The sequence below is a fragment of the Manacus vitellinus genome, unplaced genomic scaffold (assembly GCF_001715985.3).
Source record: "Manacus vitellinus isolate BGI_N305 unplaced genomic scaffold, ASM171598v3 scaffold_0_pilon, whole genome shotgun sequence".
In the NCBI taxonomy this organism is placed as follows: Eukaryota; Metazoa; Chordata; class Aves; order Passeriformes; family Pipridae; genus Manacus; species Manacus vitellinus.
This window is the reverse complement of record NW_021938789.1, coordinates 15,007,765-15,033,857: the sequence shown is the minus strand read 5'-3', so window position 1 is coordinate 15,033,857 and position 26,093 is coordinate 15,007,765.

Below are 26,093 nucleotides of genomic sequence, written 5' to 3'. Positions count from 1 at the left end.
TGGCAGTTCCATCTTGGGAGTCCTTTCTCTGTCAGTACTTTTCAGCAGTCATTTTCTTTTGCCCAGTAAGTTTCACCTTCTAACCATGCCACCTTTGCAGCTGCTCTCATCAACGAGCCAAACCCACTAAAATAATGGGTTTTAAAATAATATGTTTTCTGTTAATTCAGGATGTGTTGACCTGGGTTTTCTCAAAAGCTCTTTGACTGTTACAAGAACAAAAACACAAGTTGTCATGTATCAGTATATAAAAAATGGTCTCAGATAAGTTTTTGATTTTAATATGTTCTTTTCAGAAAGTGTAATGATGCCTGCTTAGAAGAGAGAGGTATTGAAAATGATTGGTAACATGCTGGCAACACATGAAACTCAGAACACTTCTATTATGTTTCTGTTGATTTTTGTTTTTAAGGGAGACTATTTGCTTACATTTTATTTTATTTGTAAGATTTACATTTTAAAAACCTGACTGCTGGTATCCTGTTGACTGTGTATTAACATAATACAAATTAATTGAGTGAAGTAGAAAGACATCTGTTTTCTTTCATCTTGCTTGTTCTCTCTTATCAGGGATTCTTCCAGAAGCAGAAAGTGGTTGCAGAGTCTTTCATTTTCTTCTGCCCCATGTGAAAAGGAATTAAACACTGCTGTTGGCTGACTGCTGTCTCTAAGCCACAAGTACACAATTTGGGCCTTAGTCTCTTTCAGATTCCTTTCTCTGTGATTCATTGTTGTCCCCAGGTGCCATTGCTGACACTGGCTTGCCTGTGGCTATACATTCCTCATACATATAGTTTGACATACAAACAATTGTCTGTCACAGCCTTGTTCTTCACTAGCTTTAACTACAGTTTCTCTTGTTGGAAAGGTACAATGTACCTCCAGCTTCCTTTTACAATTCTGTGCAGTCTTCAGCAACATTTTTGTACTTCCTTTTGTTTAGGAAGGATTAAATTTAGAAAAACCTAAAACATCTCTTAGATGTACATGGAGATAAAGTACATAATGACATAAAACTGGAAATATTTTTTTTAAATTCAGGGTTTTTTGGCAGCAGATTTTCAGTTTGTTCAGAAAACTGAAAGGAAGCACTATGTAGTTGTATCATTTATATCAATCTTACTAATACAACTTGACTAGATACGAGTTTGCAATTGTACGCAGTGCTGAGATAATGAACAATATTTTCAAATTGAATTTGCTTTGTTAAAAGTAAAAATTAAGACTACTGACTTGTGAACTTGATTCTTGCTAACATATCAACAACAAATGAGAAAAGAAATAAAAGGAAGACTTTCCTAGCAAAAACATTCACAAAAAAGCTTACTAAGCATTTTTAGTGTTCTAGATCTTTCAGGAATTAGTATTATGTGAGAAATTATGTATTAATAGGATATTACCAACAAATCAAATTTTATAAAAATAAAATACATCTCAACATTCATTTCATATTATTTGCTGGGCTTCCTATTAGTCTAGAATAAAAAAATAAAATTAGTTCATAATTTTTCCTTTAAAAAGTCATAAAACTTCACATATTTTTCCCTAAACATAACATTGTTTACATATTTCTCTAGACATAGTTATCACTTCAGTAAGATTGTTATTCTTTTTTACCTTTTTTTTTCAATCTGGAAAAAGCTATAAAATTCAGAAGCAGTGGATATTTATTGCATTAAGAAATTTGTCAAATCTTACAAGAGGTTTATTGGAATTCTAAACTGCCTTCTCAATTATTTTCTATTACATTAAACTTTCTCGGAGAGAAACAAATATTATAATAGAAACAGAGTGTCTTTTCACCCATCAACAAATAAGCTTGTACACAAGAGAGTCCTCGATAATATTTTCTGTTACCAATTTCTAATTAGTCCATTGAACTTGTCTGTATGTGTTGCTGTTGACATGCTGAAGTGCTCTTGAAAAAAATCAAGTAGCAAGCATATATGCTTGATGTCTGATAACTGGGTAATGTACTCACTTGGAATCATTGGCTGGAAACATACCATTACTTATTAATCTGAAAATGTTAGACATATTAAGTCTAAATGCACCTGATTTTTTAGTAAGTTGATTCCAACTATGCTTTAGCTGAAAGGATATCTTACAGAAGGTGGCAAAACATTGTCGCATAGGTCAAGGGTGAGGGAAATACTGATTCTAAACAAAAGCAGAACAGATGATGAAAGGCTTCCTAACTCTGGCTCTACTAAGACTAGGTAATAGATTTCTTGTCCTTCATGCAGATGTCTCATTCTCTTGCCCTCGCTTCCTACTCCATATGTTCCTTAATTAAAACTGCTAAAAGAAAGTTCCTAAGTATCAAAAAAATAGAAGCATCCCTTCTTGTAACCATAACTTCTAGACCTTCCTCTCCTGTTCTCAAGCTTACATGATCTCTTTTCTCCAATGGTATTTCTTCTACTGCTTTTACTTTCCACTTTTGTTTTAGTTGGTCTCATTCTTCTTTCTCATTCTCTCTGTTCACTACACACATACACTTATGATTAACATTGTTTTTACTGGTATTGAATCACTTTAGGCATACCTCCTATATGGAGCACTGTTTCTAGTCTACATGTGCAGACTGTATGTTATTTGAGCACTGTGATCTATATACACTCTGTGTATACAGTGTCTAGGACAATAGAATCCCAATTTTATTAATTATTAAATCTTACAAGTAGTATGAATCAATATTTATAAAATGTATATGTTCAAATAAAAACACAGTCAAGACCAGGTACAAGTCCTAGTAATCACACATACAGCTAATTCAATCAAGTAAAAATAAGAAGTTAAGAAACTGTGAACCTGATTCAGCACTGGTAATTTAGTAAATCTTCAGTTATCTTTACTGTAGGTGTGGCACTTAGGACTAAGGTTTAGTGGTGGACTTGGCAGTGCTATATTATCAGTTAGACTCAATGATCTTAAAGGTCTTTTCCGACCTAAATGATCTGATGATTCTATCTTTAGTTACTTTACCCCTTGAATTGAAAAATGATGGCAGTCAGAAAACTATGACTGTCACTTTAAAGTCACACACAAAAGAACATTACCAAAACAGAGAATGCACATCTGTGGAAGGAAAAAGGGAAAAAAATCAAGAAAATATCCCAACAGGTTAGCGCCACCTAAATTTCAAGAAAGTATTAATGAATTTGTCATTGTGTCTTGGACTAAAACTTATGCATCTGATTTAAGTTCCATCTTTGCTTACTGGGTAGTTTTCTTCACAGAGGTACTCCAAATACACTGCAATATATTTTCCTATTATAATGTGTTCATTTTTAATTTTTAAAGTTTTTTTCCAGAATGGGAATAATTATTTTTGTGTAAATTTAGTTATATTTTGCTGTTTTAAGTTTGGGATATACCTGGGAAAGCTTGTTGCAGCCTTTCAACAAAAGGGGCCTTATAAGAAGGATGGCAACAGGACCTTGTGGCAGAACCTGTAGTGGCAGAACAAGGGTTGATGGATTTAAAATAAAAGAGGAGAGACGCAGATGAGCTATAAGGGAGAAAATTTTCCAGTGAAACACTGGAACAGGTTGCCCAGAGAGATGGTAGATACCCCATCTCTGGAAGTGTCCAAGGTCAGGTTGGACAGGACTCTGAGCAGTCTAATCTAGTTGTTGTCCCTGCTCATTGCAGGGGGGTTCAGCTAGATGATCTTCAAATCTTTCTTTTGACTTAGACCATTCTATGATTCAAAGTAAAATTTGTGGAAAAATCGCAAATCTCAAACTAACTGTTAACTACTTCTTAGAGCTTGATATATCATATATTATACACTATGAATGATACATATGTCTTACATAGCAGAATTTATGCCATATTACACATTGTGTATTATTTATTTGCCTATGTTAACTTTAGATAATCCATTTCAATTCCTGTATGAGTAAAGACAAAAAGTATTTTTGTGTTGTATATAGCTGTGAATAAAGATGATTTGATGCTCATGATGGCTATACAGACATACACTTAAATTAAAAGACCAAAATGAGGTTAATATGAACTTGGCTTTTGCAAAATATATTTAAAATGTGATAATTGCCATTTTCATACAGCTTTACATGGCTATAAATAAGTTATGTATCTTCTGCACTGATGTTTTATTTGGAAGATCAAACTTTGTGTTATGTGGGTTTGGGTTTTTTTTGGTAATTCATAGTTAAGCATTTAAGAGAAGCAAAAAAATCCACAAATCTGCAGATTATAAACATGCTTTTCTTACAGTAGAGAAAACTAACAGTCAACAGCTTTTGAAAGTATTTGTGGAAGGTATGTACATTGCAGATCCCTGTGAAACAGTAACAGTTAGAGGCTTGAGCCAGTATATGTGGAAATTCATGGTATCTTACCTTTACTAGAATGACTTTATCACTCTTCCCTAACGGAATTGATTTTAAGTCTTAGAGCTGAATTGAGGACACAAACTCCATCAGCTTTATCTTCCAGCAGGTGGACTGCCTTTGCCGTTGGAAAAAGGTCTGTTTGCAGATCAGATAAATACTAATACCTCTTCTTATCTTTGGTTACCAGCAAGTCATAAAACTAGCATAATTTGTCTTATTTTTTGTACCAAATAAATATGGTACGTATGATACATATGAACCCAAAAACTCAAATTCTCTGATAAATAAACCATAGACCGTATATTTTATTTGTAAATAAGAAACAGGATGTTAGATTAAGGGGGGTTAAATAAATAAAAGGATCACATATATTTTAGTAAAATTATTAAATGATGATACAATTGGGAACACAAATTTCACACCTACAGGGTGAATCCTGTAGCCTTAAATCCATGCATCAGAGAATTATTAGAAATTCATGTTGACATGGATACTGAACACTATGAAACACCTTTCATAAGAGCTTTGAGGCTGAATATTTTATTTTTCTATATTAATAGAGGGATAACTTACATTAATATGGGATTAATGACAAAACACAGGAATACAGGATATAGTTCTAAAGTGCACACTTCACAAACAGATACAGAAAAACAGAGTTTAGAAAAGAGCTAAAAAAATACTCTGATAAATTGAAAGTCAGGACCCTGAGTGCACAGACGGGTCTTAATATTCAGGGGAGGCTATTAGCCCTAGCTAGCCTCCCCTGAACATTGCTGTAAACACACACTTATACATCCATTCACACCTGTCCCTGTGCTCAGAGTCTCAGTTCAGCTCAGATCTGAATACCCGGACCCTGCCTGACCCCTGCTGTAGGTGTCCCCAAGCTCAGCTCCACTCCCACCCATCCTGACTTGCTGACTGCACCCCCCAGACCAATCTTCGACCTCGCTCATCACCTCTCATTTACCCGCGGGTGGCTGTGCTGTGGGATGCACTGCTGTGGCCACCATGCTCTGCTCTGCTCCCCTCTCGGGGTGGCACTGCCCTGCCTGCCCTGGGGCCACCCTCCCACTCCTACCTTAGGAACAGCTCTGCTACTGATGTTTCCTGACAGATACTGCCTTATTATTTGAGACAAAGAAAGATATTTTTTGTTTATCAAACTAGACGGAAGTTGACCAGTATCTAAACGGAGAGACATTTCTCATTTTACTAAATATGTTCACTAAGGTATAAAATCTATAGAAGTTCAGATTGCATGCTATATTTTTTAAATTCCAAATTTTTTTGCTATTTTTATTATTATAGAATAAGTCATAGGAAATGCATAGAAAATTTTTCTCCTTTTTTATTACTTAAAATTCTGAAAGCCCTCTGAAAAGATATGTGGTAGCTCAAGATCAGTGAGTGTGTAACCTCACTAAATCCTCTAGTCCTTCTTGGTCAGGATCAAACTAAATGGTTGTCATACTGTTCTCTGTCCTCATAAAATCTATTAAATAGCTTTTATAATGTAAGTAGGGTGGAAACTAAAATGTCAGATATGATTTAATCTGTTAATTCAAGGATAAGTGTGAAAGTAATAATAAAATACAGAATTTTCATTCTCCTAGCTTAGACATTTGTCCACAGAATAGATAAAGCTATGATGACTATGTAGAAATTGTTGAAGATATTCTAACATAAATATGACAAAATCAACAATCATTGCAGAGTGAACCACATGAAATCCAGATCAACACAGAGAAGCAAGAAGGTCTGCTCTTTTAGCACTCGAATGAGATAAGAACTTAAACTTCTATTTAATTCCATTCCTATTTATAAAACAAAATGCTTAATCTTACGTAATTTAGTATGTCTGACACTAAGTACACAAACATTTGAACTGTTCTGTCTTGAGTCAAGAGTTTGCATAGGGTAGTTCAGAAAACATTCCATGTGTTTTTGTGAACAAGATTTTATGCTGAGTTATTTCTCTTTAAATGTTTTTCGGAAATATTGGTAATTTCAAGAATTCCACATATAAACCACACAGACTCCATTTACAAATGCAATTCTAAAAGTTGAAAATACAGCAAATAATTTGATTTTCCTAAAGTGCCCGTCCACACTGGTCTGTCACTCATTTCTCACTTTTCAGTATTAGGTTCTTTTTCTACTGGAAAAAAAAAAAATCATCTCTAATATGGAAACAAAGTATCAAACAGTGGCAACTCAAACTGTTCGGCCCAGAAATCTGCCTGTTTGTATGAGTCTCTGTTGTCTTTCTCCTTCATTGCCCAAGTTTGCATGCTGCTGTGGCTGACACCACCAGATACCGAAAATCCTCATGTAAATTTTTTAGGTGGAGTTTTACTTTCAGTTCAACAAACAAAAAGGTTGATAGTTTGCATTTAACTGCAAAGAAACATTAAAGTTGAAACCTCTTGTGTTTTTCTGTCCTTGTTAGGGCAAAAGACTATCTTTTTCTTTTGAAGGATTGCCCTCAAAAAATCTATTTTCCTTCTTTCATGTCTTGAAGCTCTTTTGGTTATGACAACTAGGAATCAGATCTCTGAACTGACTGCTAGCCTCTGCACTTATGTTTCTTACAGAAAAGAGTCATGTGGTCTTCTACATTCTTCTTGCATCCTAATATGTCAAAATAAAATCTTGCCAAAATCCTGGTTCTTCAACATCCTTCCCTTTGTATTTTTCTTGGTTGAAAGTAAGCTGTCTACTATCCATCAAGATTGGAAAGAAGGTGGTCTGAACAACTAGTTTTAAATTTTATTTATTAAGAATTCTTAATAATAACAATAATAATAATAATAGTAATAAAGGTTTCCATTAACCCTGTTTTTCTGGTTCCTATCCACAAACATTCAAAAATTATGGTGTCTTCAGAAATACAAAATTATATATTATTTCTCTGGGAGAAAAAAAAGAAGGAAAAAAGACAGTATAATGATATTAATATTTAATTAGGCAAACAAAATCCATTAATTCCATATTAGGAATATAACTAACTGAACAATGGGTTACTAATATTAAGAATATAACCAACTGAACAGTGGGTTACTAATCATCTGTCTTGTGGAGTCAAGCGCACTTACACAGAAACACCACCTTAAGTAATATTTTGCTTGGGTGAGACAGAGACTATAAATATTTTTTGGAAAGTTCTGCTCTGATGCAGAAGTAAATCTATCCCATTCTATGACACTGTATTGTTGTAGTCTACACCAGAGTATTTGGAAAACTTGTTAAGTGATAACTAGGATTTGCTGGTGATAGTGGCAGATCTGCTCTCCATTTTGTGAGCAACAGCATTCTAATGACCTTCTTAGCTAGGTGAACAGGGTGAATTCAGGCAGAATTTCTATCCCATATGTCCTTGATCAATAACAAATCTAGCAAGGGCATAAACAATCCACTAAATACCAGCTGAAGCAATAAAATGCGGTAATTGAAACTATGGTGGAACAACATTATAATTAATGTAAATGAGACTGCACAGACATGGCTTTTTGCCTGTATTGAGGACAAAGAACTCAGTCCCTCTAAACTCCAAGCTTGTGAGCTTATGCATACATTAGCTTCAGTGATCAAAAGAAGAATTATATACATTTTTTTAAAAAACATATATTAGTCCATTATAGGAATGAAGGAACTATAATGAATCTTTAGCTAACATTTAAAGTGGAGAAGCAAATTAAAATTCCAGTATGTAGCTGTTGCTCTATTTTTTGGAAAAAAAAAATAATAAAAAAATAGAGATTAAATACTTGTATGATTTCCAGTAAAGGTTCCAATGATTGTTGCTCTGCTATCATTTCATTATGAGTACTTTAAATAGAATTAAAATAGAAGAGTTAATAAATATTTCTGACATCTAAAGCTTTGTTGAACTGAATCTTGAACTGATGGTAAAAAAGAAAGAAGACATGTCATGTTAGAATGATTTATTTTTCAGATCATAATGGCAATTAATTAATTTTAAAATATACTTAGCTGGTGCCTATTGTTATGTGAAAGGCAAGAAATATTTTTAAAAAATCTTTTATATATCTTTATATGTCAGAAGTCAAATGTTTTTTTGACTAAATGTTTTGTATGCTAAATAAATATGTTTGTTTACCATAGACTAAGTAAAAAAGGGATAGTTATAAAATGCATTTAAAGAAAAGCAAGAAGACATATTCTGTTCTAATCAAATTATAAATTTATAGACTTATATATTAGCCAAGGCTGCAGAACTAAAGCACCCGGAGCTGTTCATAAAACAGATGGCACCCAGAGGGACTAGAGTACTGAGGAGAAAGCTATACTTGATGGACTAAAGGGCCTTTACTTGATCTTGAAATTTTTTTTCTATGGGTTTTTTGGGGAGGGAAGAGAAATTCAGTCTTAAAACAATTTTTTTCTCTTATTGATGAGACAAAGAACATATTATGCACAAGTGTTAGCATTAAACAAAATTACAATAAAATTCCATTAGCCTCTCAGGAAACTGAAAAGTTTCCTGCAATTTAGCTAATTTTATAACACAGTCTTTGTACAGTGCATTTTATGTGCATAAATATTGAAATTATGCTGTCCGAAGCAATTATTTTTAATATGTTAAGAGAGAATTACAGAATAATGTTTTCATTTTACTAAATATATTCAACATGAACATTATTGCAATCATAATTGAATGAGGTAAAAATTCACAATATAAAATTATTCTTTTTTCAAATAGTCTCCATCAGTGAGCAACAGATGTTCACAATTAGATGTTAAGCTGTACAAATAGATCTCAGGATATAAATGTAAGCAAACTGCTATACATGCAAAGGGTAACTGTGTTTCTAAGTGATCCTTCACCTGAGAAAATACAATTAACGTACATAAAGAAGCATGTCATGTTTGAGAACAACCAAGGCATTCTGAAGGAATCACATGGTGTAAATGATCTTGTTTACTATCAAATATATCAAATGATATGGAAAGTTTTGCACATAAATCCTTTAGGCCAGGAGTGCAGACAAAATGTTTGAAAAGACCAAAGTCATTACTGAAGAAGGATGATATCCCAGCTTACCAGCAGGAGAGGGGAGATGAGGGGGTAAGCTAGGGATGGCAATCCAAATGTTTACGGGCCCCAGTTACCACGCTTTGTAGGTTATGACTTCTGAAATGTGCAACAGTCAGAGATATGTTATGCTGTTCCACAGATTCTTTATGTTTTAACTTTGGCTTGCAGTAACATAATTTGAACAATTAGGTGCAAGAAATGATACTGTATTTAATGACAATAACCTTCCCCTTTGTCATGCCACAAATTCAACTCATTATTTCTGTTTCTCCTCTTTGAGCACTTAGTTTCCAAGTATCTGCCTTCATTTCACTGCTTGCTTGTTAAGGTTCACTTGGGTGCACTTGGGTCTCATTGCAGCAAACTACTCTTTAACAATGAAGTCAATGGGAAGTAAATTGGAGCTTAATTTTAAGTTCATGTTAGAATGCAGTCAGAATAAACACACCTTCTCAGATGAGAGCCTGAAGGCTCTGTGGTTTCATTCAGTTCTTCCTGCTTTACTTCCATTTTTTTTTCTTCAAGTCAGTAGGTAGGTCCCAGCTCCTAGATACTTCTTCAGTAACAGCTGACTGACAGGGAACATTTTTATGTTGCATCAATGTTTGAACTTTCAAATTTCTCTTTAATTCTGCTTGCAGCTTTTTCTTGGAACAAGTTCACACCGAATTACCCTTGTTCCATTTGTTGTACATGCTGTTGTACATTTACTCGATGATACCATGGATATTTGGAGAAAAACTAATGTTTTTAATGGACAGGAGAGTTAGAAAGAGGACACTTGAGATTCTGACACTTTCTCAAACTTCCTAATGTGATTTTGACCAAGTTGCTTGATGTCTTGGTGCCCAAAGTCCTCATCAGAAAAATGGCAGTAATTTTATTCCTCCTACCAGCTTGTCTTTTTAGATTATCATATATTAGTACAAAGGTTGCTTATTATTATGTATGATGCCTGAAAAGCAAGACCCTGATTCAGATTTGGCTGAGACACTACTGTCATGCAAATTATAGTTTAAAACCTCGTGGAAGATATTTTAAGAAAAAAAATTCCAAGGATTAGTAGGTTCATGATTTCTCAGGGGAAAAAAATCTGACTTTGTTTATGTTGCACCACATTTGAATTTAAATTTCTACATTTTCTAACTTCATAGCTTTGTTTTTTGAACTTTTCGCAAATATTCATGTATTTATTGCATCTCTTGCAGCAGCTATATTTGCTTTACCATTGTTCACTAAAAGTGAATGGTTTAGGAAAAAACACTAAAATAAGAGGATGATGACATAATATTATCCATATTTTTAATTTCTTATTTCTACTCCTTCATTTAGCAATGAATAATGAGACTTCCAAGCTGTATGATTCCACTCAATGTATCATGCAGAGAAAGAGGACCATAATCCTGATGCATATGAGTAGAAGAGATTTTTCCTATGTAAACATACAGAATCCTTGTGTTTCACAGACAGGGTTTAGACTAGATGTCTCACATCTCTAGCACAAACAATAAGGAATGCATGTGTCAGGGACAAGGAGTAGCAAGTTAAACTAGACTTCAGACATCACACTTTTCTCTGCCATGTTAACTAGTAAGGACTCCAAACCAGTGTCAGAGTCACTGACATTAAATAACAGTTATAAGTATTGTCATGGTTAATATACTTGTTTCTACCAACATTGCAACTGAACATGTGTGTCATCTACACAGACATGTATGTATGTCTATATTCTTTCAAGTTATGGTACTCGTATCATTCCTATATCTTATCACGTCTTTGCCTTTTTTGGCAATATTGCTCATAGACTTATGGAAACTTCCTGCTTAAGCCCATAGAGTATTAGAAAATATAGGAATGACTGTTCTTGATTACAAGACATTAGTACTTCTATCTGGGTTGGAGACAAGTTGATACTAACTATATCCTGATTATTCCATTAATAATTAGTAATTCTCATATTCCCTTGCTTTGGCAAAACTGTGGAAACAGAAATGACTTTGAATTTTGTTGTTGTTGTTGGTTTTAATCAAGAATAATTGTAGTACACAGCAAATCTATGCACAGCAATACATTTTTTACATATATGTATATTTTTGCCATACAAAAGTTGACCAAATGTTGTAAAATAACTAGATATGCATAGTGATGTCATCTGTTCTCTATAAAATACAGTGATATTCTTAAAATGCACCTCTAAAAGTTTTCCTCTCACCTCTATATTTCTTATGTGCTTTCTTCCTCTCAAATAAAATTAATCAGCATGTTAAAAGAGATTAATTACCTTCAGCATGACAACTGTAATCCCTGCAAATTCTTCCAAGAAATACAATGAGTTTAAGGTAATTTGCAGCTGGTTTAAGTTTTCTGTATTTTCTTTTTCAACAGTAAAAACGGAGTTACTTTTGTTACGCATTGTTCCTTTAAACATGTTGACAGCTACAGAATTTTTTAAAAAAATTCCTTATTTTTAGATATGAATTTTCTGACCTATTCTTTTTTTTCCCTTTAGTGGACACTAGCATTTCTGAGTAGTTCTCACCTCACATAATTTTAGAGATTTGCTATGTTTGTTGTTAGATGTTGTATGTTTTATATTATACCTATCTGTTCTGGTTTATAATTGTGATTTGTACATAGCCCTTTGAGGTAACAGTCATCTTTCTGTTATGCATCTGTTCAGTAGTACTTTATGCATTACATTTTTATTTATTCTTTTACTTTTACACTAGATCATTGTCTGTTGGTGTCTTTCCCACAAATGATAAGGATTAAATCAAGTTTTCAACAACACTCAAAACTGTAGTCCATACTGAAAGGTTATAAAAAAAAAACCAAAAAACAACAAAATAGTAGCTTGAATTGTAATTGACAGATTCTAGGAAGCATAAATTAAATACTTAGAGACAATTTTTGTGAGCTTTGGAATTTCTTTATACTCTTGTGCAATCAAATGAACTCATCATCCTTTATGCAACATCACATCTGTTTAATAAGAAAAGTTACTATGAGACAGTTGTTGCAATGTATAAGTCACCCTTGCAGAGTATTAAATGCATCTAGACTAATTTTGAAGTTTTGGTGAATGAACACTACGTTGAACAGTCAATAAAACTGATGCATACTTCAGATGAAAAATCCAGTCTTGTAACTTTGACATATTCTTTTATTGTCTCAAGAAAACTGTCCTGCTAAAGGTCTCAGTTATGGAGAAGACTAACAGAGAGTGGTTGGAGTTTCCACTACTAATATGTTTATCAGTTACAAAGCCAAGGCAAAGTAACTGCAAAGAATGAATAGATTGCTTTCATTGTGACTGCGCAGTATTTCAGCATTTTGTGGTTTTTGTACATTCAGTCTGTTCAGATATAACAGTATCAAGACAGATAAAATATAAAGGAACAAACCTATTGTTACAATGGCCAAATGGCTGAGAGGTGCAGACAGATCTCTACATCCAGTCATACTTAAAAATATGTAAATATGGCTGAGAAGCCTGGGATTGGCCATCGTGGATACTTCTACAGAGACAATTCAATGAAAGACAGCCATACACTTTTAAAGTGAATGTCCCGGAAGGCCCCCATACTGTGCTTACCTTTGTGCTGTGGTGCAGTTTCAGTGTGCGTGAGCTGGATCCCTTTCAGATGAAGATAAACGAGCAAAACTAATGCATTCTAAGTTTAAACATGCATTGTGCCTGTGGGACCCAACTAGAGATAATTCAAAGTCAGAAGCTCCTGCAATATGTACAGTGTGGATTTCAGGTCTTCAGCCAATTCCCAGTTATGTACACTACTTGCTAATATATACAGAGCCACTGACTCCATCTGTCTTCAAAGTACCTTGATTCCTAATAGCTCATATCAGTTGTCTGGAGTAGGGCAAGAATTTAATGAATGTGGGTTTCATGAGTCAGAGAAAGTGTCTGTATCTCATGGTACCCATTGAATTTCTGTTTCATGAATATGACATTATAAAACATTTCTACTTAAGAAGAGTTATACTTTCTAGTATGATTATGTTGTTCATTAAAATGAACTGGGTAGTCAGTAGTCCTTTTTGAAGATTTTGTTTAAAGTATTTTTAAGATTGCAGTGGTCATCATTAAAATATCATCAGCTGCCACATAGCTGACATGTTACTTCTTGGTTAAAATGAAAGAGAAGTCTTTCAGACACTGCAGTGGATGCTGACTCTTCAAATGGTGTGACCTGATTATTTTACTATTTTGATCATACAGTTTACAGTGCATAGTTTAACAGAAGAGATTTGCTTACATATTGCACCTAACATGAAGTCACTTTAAATTAGGTGGACTAGTGGAGAAATGCTCTTAAAATCTCCCAAAGAGATATATTATTATCTCTTTTGCTCGGTAATGAGAGCTAAACCAGAAGACAAGATTTATGAAAATATTAGGCATAACAGCTGAGAATGAATTTTTTTCATCATACACTCCATGCTATTTAGCTTGTTTAGTTAACCAATAGGAAAGAGAAATTATCCTTTACTCCCTAGGGAGAAAGAGCAGAGCAACTACTTCAGACATACCTATGAAGTGATACAGATGCTGAAGGTAGCTAGAGAAATCAGTAGGTACAAGGCAGGGTAATAACAATAGTGGTGTAATGCTGATTTTTCCCTTTAATTTTGCTCCCTCCTGAATGGGGAAAATGCAAATGTGGCAAAAGAACTTATAGCAGGGAAATATTGTTATTATTCCAATCAATGTGTAACTAATTTTTACTAACATGAGCAAGATCTGTAATACAAGTTTCATCATATCATCCAAGTAAATGTTTTAGACATTTTATTACGGGCAAATTCACATATGAAATCACTCACTTCTCTTTCCTTTTTCTCCATCACTCACTACCCCTCCCTTCCATATCTTTATTTGTACCTTCCAGTGAATATTCAAGTTTGTTTTCTTTTTTTTTTATAAACAAAATAATAATCTATACAAATGAAACCCTGAATTGTATTTTTATGAAAAGATTTTAAAATAAAAAGAAAAGAAAGAGATAAAAATTGTTTAAGACAGGAAGAAAAGAAAGTCTTGAAAGGTAAGAAGAGAAGTAACAAAAGTAGACTGAGCAAATCCCTTCCCTTACAGATTGCAAACACAAAGGCACTGAGAAAATCTGCTGTGAAAATAAGCAGAAAACTAGTAGAAATTTTGACATCCATACCTAGTTGGTATGAAACCTCTTTTTGTTTCTGTGTTGCTTTTTTTCTTTTCTTTTTTTTTTAAGTCTTTGATATTCATCTTTAATTCTCTTTATATCTTCTTTCTTCTTCAAATTCTCTAGCACTTAAACTAGTCTTGTTTAATTGCCAAAATTATTTTGCTGCAATCTTTTTTGGTCATAATAATCTGCCTAAAATAGTAAAATTATTGCAATACATAGCACTCTTGAAAACAGTGAGGTTAAAAGGTTTGGGCTCAAGAATGATTATTGGTATCCAGTAGCTACCAAGGTGAATCTGATATTACTTTTGTTTTATTACCTGTCCTGGACCAAATCTTTGACTATTGCAAATTGGCCTGGTTTCAAATACATTCCATTAAATCACACAGCTTTATAATGGCTGAGAATATGACCATGGGAAGAGATCCACGCAAATATATACAAAAGAATTGAAAAACTTAGAAATAGGTTATTAATTCACGTTTAATTAGTGTTTATATAGAGAACTTAAATGAAAAGCATGTTTAGTGGATGAAGAACTTCCTAAGAATGATTTCAAGTTCATATTGGCTAAAAAACAGCAAAGCTTAACTATATTAAGGATATTATTGAACATAAATTGTGGATGAAAAAAATTATATAAGAGACTACATATTAACATAACTGTGTTGATGTAATTCATTCAAGCAATGTCTAAAGTCACATCCTCTTATAAACCTGGATGCAAAATTTTTTTCTTTCCTGAAAAGCAGAATAATTACTTACTTATTTTTCCCTCCTCTGCACTGCAGTGTTCTGTAGGAATATTTGTATACATAGAAAAACATGACTTTATATTCTAGACCATTCAGCAACTGTAGGAGGTCTACTTAGTCTATTATTCTCTATATAAGATGTCATATTTATCCTCTCAAAAGTACAGACTCTTCCACTTCCTGGGCCTGACTGTGCCAGGTTATTTTATTTTTCTGTCACTAAAGATATTGAGACACTTTTTGCCTTACTGTAAATGAGGGCATAAAGAGTCAGTCACTTAATTGTGCCATCTAAAATGGCATGTGTAGATTCGAAAATAATTGCAACTAAGAGGAGAATGTTATTGATATTACATAACATCAGAAGTATAAGTTGGAAAGAAATGACTTCCTACTCAGTAACTGAATTAAAATAAAATTCTGGCAAAGCAAATCTCAATGTGTCTGGAGGATCATTTTTTATAAGGGGAATTCAACCTTTCTGATAAGTTGACAATTTTGTCCAGCACTATAATTATTTATTTGCAGTCAAATACTCTGAGTGCTCCAGCCGAGTATCTGGTATGACAGACATGATAGGTGGTGAAGAATCCTTTGGCAGAAAGTGGGCTGAGAAATATTGAAATTGATTGATTATTTAGATTTCAAAAAGTTTTTGCAACATTAGAGACTTGTTCAAAATTTTTCAAGGTAAGTGTTATAGGTAGGAAATAATGATGAGAAGGGTGTCTAACTAGAGTGGCCTGCACTAGCTTTTTAAAATACAGTTTGTTTTAGTATCTATAACTTGATTCTCAGTTTTGTGCTCCAATATTTTCCTGTGTTTGTGTCAAAGATTGTTGATAGCCCTAAGACTATTCAGATCCACTCAAGGTTCTTTATTTTAAAAGTAAAATTTATAGCTTCTCTTTTTTTCTTTCCTTCCTTTTCACAACATTTATTTAAATCATTAAATAGCTGATAAGGTTGTGTAGAATATGAAGGAAAGGAGGAATAAGTACTACATTGCTTGCTTTTGTTCTATTTTGCATTATAACCAGTATATGTGTCTTTGTAACCAAAGGTCCATTTGTAAAATAACCCCATTATGTTTCTCTGAATCAGGGTTTTACAGCACAGTACAGCTCAGTAAATTCATCATCAGTTCTACTTCTCTCATCTGCTTCTGAAGAAACAGCATATAAATGTGTATTTTCTTTGATAAGTCGAATTATTCTTGTGTCTGAGGGAACTGCAATATAGACTCCCTAAGCAGTTGTGAAGTCTATTAATATCCTTTTGGGTAGAAGCATATGCTATCTTTGGACATCATCAACTGAGAACTGCACTGACAAAACAAGTAATTTTATGTAAGATCCTCAGTCTTTTCTCAATGATACACATCACCAAGGAAGTTATATGAATGATTGTAAGAAATTATTATATTCACATGTCCTTTGGAAACCCCTCACCAAAACAGTTGTCTAGATAGCAAAAGGTTGTTCATGACATGCAAAGTAATATTTCTTTCTTTTTTCTTAATAGAAATCAATAACCCAGTAGCAGCTTTGAGATCACTGTAAGCATCACACAGAAGCTGATTAGAAGTGAAATTGGTATAGTTAAAACAAAACCAAATAAGATGCCTTGTACTGTGGTATTTTAGTAGAATAGGAAAAGAACTATTATGTCCTCCTTGTGGAATAAACAGAATGCATAATAAGCACTTGCAGCACTGCATAGAATCGATTTAACTGGAGAACAAATACATTTATAACTCACTTGTGGCTTTGACTTCAGCTGAATTAAGAGGTGTTCTCATTACTTGTGGAATATGATTACTATTCCATAAGTGCCCAGGCACCCTAATGTGTGTATACTAAGCTCTGAACTTCATGAAAGAAATTCTATTAATCCTAACTATAGGCTTACTAGTTAGAAATAAATATATAAAATAATACAACCAATGATTATTTTGCATGTTGAGTGTACACTGAGACAAAATCTCACCAGCAGTAAAAGAACAGTAGGGTATTATCTCAACACATCCATATTAAATTTATATATTAACAAAAAAGCAATGGTACTTTGTATTTCCACAATGACCTCTGATGAAGAACCTCATCATCTCATACCATTTATCATGTACTATGTCCTCATTATCAAAGCATTTCAGAATGTGACCACTTTTAGCTGATGTGGTACCTTGCTATCACATACAGGGTTTCTCTGCCAGTGCTCTGGGACAACCAAAACTGTTAGGACATTTAAGTATAATGCAAATATGAATCATTCCCTCACTGAAATTTCAGAGGATTATAGTCTGAGTTTGACATAGTACTACTATTATCACATTATGTTTGACTAGGAAGTAAGTTGTGTCCTTTCTGCTCAGAACATCAACAGATTAAGTTCAGTTTTATCTAGCATGTCTTAAAAGGAGTGCAATAAGCTCAGGGATCTCTCTGACTGGGCTTTTCTTGAGGTGTTGTCAATCCTTAAGAATTCATCTTTCCGTTTGCAAACAGCACACGAGTGGTGTTATTGAACCTGATGATACCTCCCAGACTTACCCTCAGTACAGAGAGCTCCAACTGCTAGGAAGTACAACAGTGACGCTCATCCGTCGTGTCAGGACAGAACAGCACGTGTGTCCTAGTTAGAACAGCTGGGACTGATTCATCACTGGATGGGTGTAGCCCAAAACTATGTATTCTATGGCCCTCCATGCCATTTTCCCAGAAACTGTTGTCGGGGGGGGGGCTGCGAGGTGGGAGGAGGGGTTCCTGTCCTCATACCCTTTTATGGAATTCCCCACTCTGAGCATCCTCATACCCTTTTATGGAATTCCCCGCTCTGAGGGAACGAACTGAGCATCCTTTTATGGAATTCCCCGCTCTGAGGGAACAACTGACCATTCCTGCCTGAACGGAAGAATATATAAACCTGGAGTTTCAGAACCTTTCCACCACTCGTGGGATCCAGAGGAAGACTACAGATCACCGCTCTCAACCAGACCACAGCTCACCGCTCTCAACCAGACTGAGACCACCACCTTTAACTGGACTGCAATCACCACTTTTGACCAGACTGCAACAGCTCTCCCACCAGCAGGTTTTTCCCTTCTCCCTTTACTTTGGACTCAAGGGGGGGCCCAAGGAACACCACTTTGCTCATGCCCCAGGGTGCTGGGTTATACATTTGGGTTTTGTGGGTTAAGACCAATTGTTTGTCTGTATAATTGTACTTATTGTATTATTTTAATAAATTGTTATTCTGACTTATAATCTCTCCTTTGAGTTGAGTTCATTTCCCCTGCTGGTTAACTTTTAAACCAGCACAATGTGCACTAGGATTTCTTCCAGCATATCTTGAGAGAGACTGTAAGCATTCAATATCAAAGATCATAAAAATGGAGGCAATGGAGATAAGCAGTAGCAAGTTGGGTAAGTTAAGGCGTACTCCTATCTTTATGCAGAACATGGTTTCCTCTTGAAGGAACAGGGAATATTTTTTTCTGCAAGGAAAGAAAAGCTATTAGAGGATGATTTCAGTCTTGCTGATATTGAATCACCTGAGACAGGTGTTTTCCCTGACTGTAACTAATAAAACTATACCCCTAATTGAGGCATTTCACTAAGTTGGGTAAGTTGAAAAAATACCTAAGTATTTCATTAAACAGTGATTAATTTCCTCTTGTACCTAAAGTTAAGCATGTAAAACCTTGTTAAATAAATTTCTGAAAACTCTATTTAGATAAATGGCCACTGTATCCTGCATTTAACAGGTGAGTAACAAAAAAAAAAAAAAACCACAAAAAACCTAACAAAAAAACCACTAACAGCGACAAGAACAAAAACTTCAAAATTAGAGGTAATCAGATCCGCACACTTCACTGAAGATGACAGCCTGAAAACTCAGGAGAGAAAACTGTTTAAAAAATAACTTTGGCTATCTAATATTGTTTATAAAAAGGGTACTGAGAAAGCCTACTCATTTTTAATGCAATATTAAAGAATCAAATTGAAGATTTGGAGAAAAATCATGTTGTGAACAATTTCTCTTGAAATTGTGCTGTAACTGAAATGGGTTAAAAGAAATAAACTATTGCAGATATAGTCTTGATCTGGATCTACATGATAGATATACAGATGCATACAGATGCATACAGATCATATTTATATATGAGTGTAAATATATCTTTTCAGATGGTGTGGGCATACATGCAGTAGTATCAGTTGAATCTGGAAAATATTCTGATCTGAAACTTTAAATCTTTTGTTCAGTTTCATTATTCTGCAGACTGGTTATTCCCACATTTTATCAAAGGAATTTTTAGAAAACTTATTTTAATTCTAGATTAAAATTGATGTAAGTATTATCATTTTCACAATTGGCAAAACAAAGACTATGAAAAGAATTGTTAACCTCTCATTTACTGGGGTAAATTATATACCCAGATTAGAAATAATTTAGTATGCATTTAAAATTACCTTTATTGATGACAATACCGTGTACGTTGAAAAGTGTCTACATAAGGAAAAGAAAGAACAAAACATAAAAGCTATTTGTATTCTGTGTTGTTTTGATTTCTATTGATCTGCACTCAGCCAAGCAGTATATAAATGAATATAATGGTATGGAGTATTTTAGGGGTTTATTGTGTGATTGTTTCATTTTCTTCGGTTTGCAAAACCTTTTTTTCCCAGACTGAATTTTCTGTGTAACCTTATGTAACTAAAATCCAAACCCTTGCATTTAAGTTATGACATATTCTTAAAGGAAGTGTATCTAAACCATTAAAGTTTTTCTCGCTATGTTTAACTTCTGAAAATTCTGGATAGATTTTTCACCTTTGAAATATCTTTTTATTGTTCTTGTAGTTTTTGTTACCTGAAGAGAGACACAAATCCTTCTTAGATCCCTTTTCTTGTACTTTCATAGAAGAAGTTGTGTGACTTGAATAAAACCTAATCATCTTCAACATACTGAAATGAATTTCCATAAAACCCTTTGTTGTCACATTCCCACTTATGGAACTTGCAAAGAATGTTAAAGCTGAGTCATTATCCAAAACATCTAATACACATTAACATGAAAAAAATGTATGCACTGACTTATTCTGAAAATTTTAGATAAAATAGAAAAGCAAACTGCATAAGGTTAGTTAAGCTATTTTAAAAAACCTGTAGTGAAATATAAAATTGCATTCCATTTTTTTTAAAGTACGTGTAAATAGAAACACAGAAGAAAAAGCTAAAAAAGAGCAACTCTAGATTTGTATCACTTTCACTTCACTGAAGTTCAGAGGTTGAGTAGTCAATCTTACCTCCATGCACAGAAAGATGACAGAACAGATCCCCCTGGAAGCTATGTCAACACATCTGTATGACAGGGAGATGACTACAGACAGTCAGTACAGCTTCAGAAAGGGCAAATCACATCTGGCTACTTTAGTGGCCTTCTACCATGGAGTGACTGCACTAGTGGATAAGGGAAGAGCAGCTGATATCTACCTTGACTTCTGTAAGGACTTTGACACACTCCCACACAACAACTATGTCTCTAAACTGGAGAGATGTGAGTTGACTGGATGAACTTTCCGATGGATAAGGAAATAGCTGGATGGCTAGCTGCATCCAAAGAATTGCGTACAGTCCATGGCTCTATGTCCAAGTGGAGATCAATGGCAAGTACTGCCCCTGAGGGATCTATTGGAACTGTTAATTTTCAGTATATTCATCAATTACATAGTGGGATTAAGTGCAGCCTCAGCAAGTGATGTCAGAAGGAAGGGATGCCATCCAGAGGGATCTTGACAGGCTTGAGGAGTGGGTCAACGTGAACCTGATAGAGTTCAACAAGAGTAAGGGCAAGGTCCTGCATCTGGGTTGAGGCAATTACAGTATCAGCACAGACTGATGAATGGATGGATGGATGGATGGATGGATGGATGGATGGAAAGAAGGATGGATGGATGGATGGATGGTTAGATAGCAACCCTGCAGAGAAGCACATTGGGATGTTGGTAGACAAAAAATTATACGTGAGTCAACCATGAAAGTTAAAGATGTGGACCTGTTAGTGAGTCCAGAGTAGGGCCATGAAATTTATTAAATCACCTGTGTTATAATGAAAGTCTGACAGAGCTGGGGTTGTTCAGCCCATAGCAGAGAACGTTCTGGATGTATTGTGACCTTTCAATGTATAATATAAAATATATAACATAATATACAATATATAGTGTATTGTATGATATATATTACATAAAACTATATGTAATACATATTTTACATTATCTATATTATTTAATGTATACTATGCAATGTATAATAATAGCGTATAATATGATATAATACATAGTAAATAATAAATATGCAGTATACACTATTTAGCATATAATATATACATATATATGATCCTAATTTAACAAATGCCAGTCATGAAATTTAATTACTAAGCTTTTAAAAAATTAGTGAAAATAAAATGTCATTATTGGAATACACATGAAAGTAAAGATATTTTGAAAGAAAAATATATGCAACAATTATAAAAAGCAATTTCTTTGATTCTAAAAATAAACTAACTTATAAAAACAGTAAAAATATTATCTATATTGTTATGTCCAATGATAAAGCTAAGTAAATGTATTAATTCCTATGTGTACATTTTCTATATGTTTAGAAAATTTTGGGAAAAAATTCCATTAATATCTAATATATATCCTATTTTTTCAAAATCTTTTGGTGAAATTTCTCCATGATATTTCCTGAAATATTTGGACATATTTCCATGCTTAGAGCAACTGTCTGTGCAGGATGTATATCCATACAGAACACATGCACAACAATATTATGTTAAGTGCTCCTGGGATTTTCAGGTTGCTCCAAGCAACCTGTCCTTAGGACCTGCTGTATTTATATGAAGAGACCAATATTTATTTGACCTAAACTTCTGCAAAGAGAAGGAGTAGACATCCAAGAAAGCCAAAACTTATGGTAGTTTGTGGATGGAGAAGTTCAAGAAACTTACTGTATCAGAAAACTCACCCAACCAACCATCCAAACAAACAAAAGCAAAACAGACAAAGCTGTTATTATTATTGTCTAAAACCAATAAATCATATTTTTATTTTTCCTAGGAAGAAAATGCTTTGTCAATGAAAGAGGAAAAGGGACAGGGGCTGATTAATGTCACAATCCTCACATAAACTGTAATTATCTATATTAGAGTCCATCTCTGTAGTATATGAGAGTTTAATAATTGCTAATGCATTTTCTCCAGCACTGAGAATTGCATTCATTTTCAGAAAGCAAAGGAGCTGTACACAAAGAGGTGTTTAGGAAGACAGTTCTACTTAAGCAATATATTCAAAATGTAACCTTTAAAACTACTATTCAGCTAGCACTAAACGCCAGAGGTCATTAAGTTTCCCAGGGACCTACATTCTCTAATTTTCTACTTCAATTTGAAAAGAGATCAATAATTCACTATGCAAATGGTCTTGGGAAAGGAAAAAGAGATTCTACCACCTGTCCCATTTCAGAGGTTTGAACTGTTAAGTGCAAAACTAGTACTTGAATTGCATTTAAAATAGAGCAGTACCTAACTAGGATGATATTTTGCTCTCCCTTAACACAAACTGGCATATCACATTGATGACAGTAATTTGAATAATTGAGTCTAAATAGATCCCATGATTGAAGTTTAGGGTTTAGCCTTCATAAGCAAGCAAACACCAGGCAAATAGTATTTCACTTTTCTACTTTATCTCTTTATAGTTAAACTGCTGCCGACGTATATTGAGTCTTCAATAGAAAACTTCACAAAATAAGTACATGTTCTGATAAGGAACAAACTTACCTGGGTGTTAGGAATTTTGGGTTTATTGATTTTAGTTTATTAACTGGTATCGATTCGATATTACTGATTTAATAAACAAATGGGGTGAGGTGGTGTAATCAGTTGTAGAAGGGATTGCAGATGCATGGGGCTGGAAAACAGGTACTCTGAAAGCAGCCACTGGCTTTCATTTTTTCTCAGCCTTGATTTTGAAATCTGCACAGATAAAGACATGTTTTCATGGTGTATTCTTCTGGGAAGAGAAGAGAGTTCATTACTATCCCAAACTGAAACACTGAGCTTAAAAGCGACACAAAATTTAAAAGATGCTGGTGAATTTGCAGCTTTGTGATTGTTTTGCAAGCCACCAAGATAGAGTAGTTTAAAAGAAAAAAAAATGAGAGGTTGCCTGTCAGAAAATCCTGGTCAGTAAGCTAAAAAAGAAAATTAATAAAATTACTAGTTCAGCAGTCTAACAAGGTTGAAAGAAAATGTGTATAGAAAACAATTATACGATCCATTCTTAGAACGTAATGGAGAGAAGTTCTGTCCCAGCCAAGCAGTTGAAAATGATTGAGAGAAAAAGGGTGAAAGGTAAGGTATGTCAGCTTTAAAAATATGGCAATGAATCCACCACACAAATGTACATTCAGACAAGAAGGAGAAGAAAATAAGTCTTTATTTACTTACCTGCCCTTTGACTTTTAAATATGAAAATCAGTATTCAGAATTTCATCTATGTGGTGAAAATACTTTCAAAAATAAGTAAATATTGGAAGTAATAGTGTGAAACTAGATTTCATGAATAACTCATGCTGTTTGAATTTACTTTTTTCATTTCAAACTGGTTATTTTGTTAAACAACCTGCCTTTCTTTACTTAAATAATATAGAAATATTTATTGTTTATGTTAAATCTTTCAACTTACTTACACCTTTGAATATAAATGTTGCAGCACCATTTCTTTGAAATGAAATTACTTGTATTGATAGAATAATTCAGATAGCCATAAAAATGAAATATATCCATAGGGTTATACTGTACAAATGCCACATTAATATACCTTCTCTCCATCTCCCAATGCGCTCAAAGATTTACTCAATTAAAAGTGATTTTGAATAAAGATATTTTTCGAATGTTTTCCAGACATTTCAAAAGCAATGAATAGTAATAAAGACAAACTATGAACAAAATGAAAGGAATTTGTCATTCTTGATGGTGACATAAAATGTCAGAATATTTTTTTCCTGAATGCCAAATTAGATGCTTACATTCACTAATTTTATAGACTTTTTACAGAGTACCAGAAAGACATGTTATTTCTATAACATTTATTTTTAAAACAGTTCTTTTATATGGTAAGTTTGAGATAAATAACCTTGAGATCAATCTCAAATCTATAAACTGTCAGGTTATTACAAAGGCATTCAGTGTTCTTTCAGGAAATATTGATAACTCTTCATATTCGGGAAATTTTTAAATTCAGAATTAGATACCAAGCCCTTGAAATATTTGATCACATCTTTAGAAGAAAGGAACAATCCTAGATGATATACTAGAAGTTATTTAAATTTGTATAATCTTAGTACTGTTTTTAATGTCATGGGACAGAAACAGACCAAGGACAAAAAAAGTTACAATATTTCTAGGGGAAAATCATTCATGGCAGAGAAGATGGGAAAGACAAGCATGGCATAAGAATATCCATTTTCAGTTACAGAAATGCCTTACTCCTTTTCTGACATAGTCAGGGAATAATTACCTGGAGTAGTCCTTGATATCTGTCTCAGTTAATTAATGACAACATTATTCATAGAAATACAAGTATCTTCATTTGGGTGAATAAGCTTCTCTGGCTTAATTTCAAACTTGTCTGAATGTTATAGGCTAAGTCTGTTTACTAAAGTGATGTAAAAAAAAAGAACAAGAAAGCAAACAATGAAAAGATCATAGGGAAAAATAAATGTGGAGTGAGCAGAATCAGAATAAAATATACAGCTACTGGATGAATGAATACATAGAGTCTGCATAGTGCCAATAAGAAAATACACTGTATTATATATTTCAGAAGATCATAGAGAAAATACTCTTTTATATTCTGATAGTAAATATTTCAGGTAAAGAGTGACCCTGTTTAGAGACTAGAATACATTATCTGAATTTGTCTTGGAGACCAAATTGAAAAATGCTGTAGTAGCTGAAGGGAACTGTGGTATGATTTGGGGCTTGTTTTAAAAAAATTGTTTTATGAGACCAACATTTTCTTTCACCTGTTTTGAATCTCAATAAAGCAGGAATTGCATAGAAACTCTGTGGATGCATGTAAGGAGGAAAAAAAATACCTCTAAAATTCTAAGAGGCTGTAATTCTCACAGTGGTATCCTGGAAATAGGAGAAATTGGCTTGATATGACGAGAACTGTTAGACAAGATGTGGTTCTGCTCCCGAGTCTCCTATATAGGCTTGTGTTCTTTGAACAAGTCATCTGTGACTGCTTTCAAAATACTATGTTCAGAATGGAAATGTTTGGTTCCTTATAATTCACTCTTCCTTCCTACTTCATATCCATAAACACAGGGAAAGAAATGTGTAAAATATTTTTGCGTTCATTTATTCCCTATATTCATTAAAGCTATCTGATTTTTGACAACCAGATAATTTCTATTTTAATATTTTAAAGAAATAAAAAAGGATCATTAGTTAATTATATTCACTCTTCTCAACTGATAAAGAACCTTCATGTTTCACCAGATCCCTGTCAGTCTTAAAAATCACTTTCTGATTTCTGTTGTTGCCTAAAAATTGGGAGCAAAAAAACTCCAGGCAAATTTAGTATAGATAAGATAGAGAGCAGGTCTTTAATGAAGAACTTCTGGTGTAAGGATTACAAAGGCTC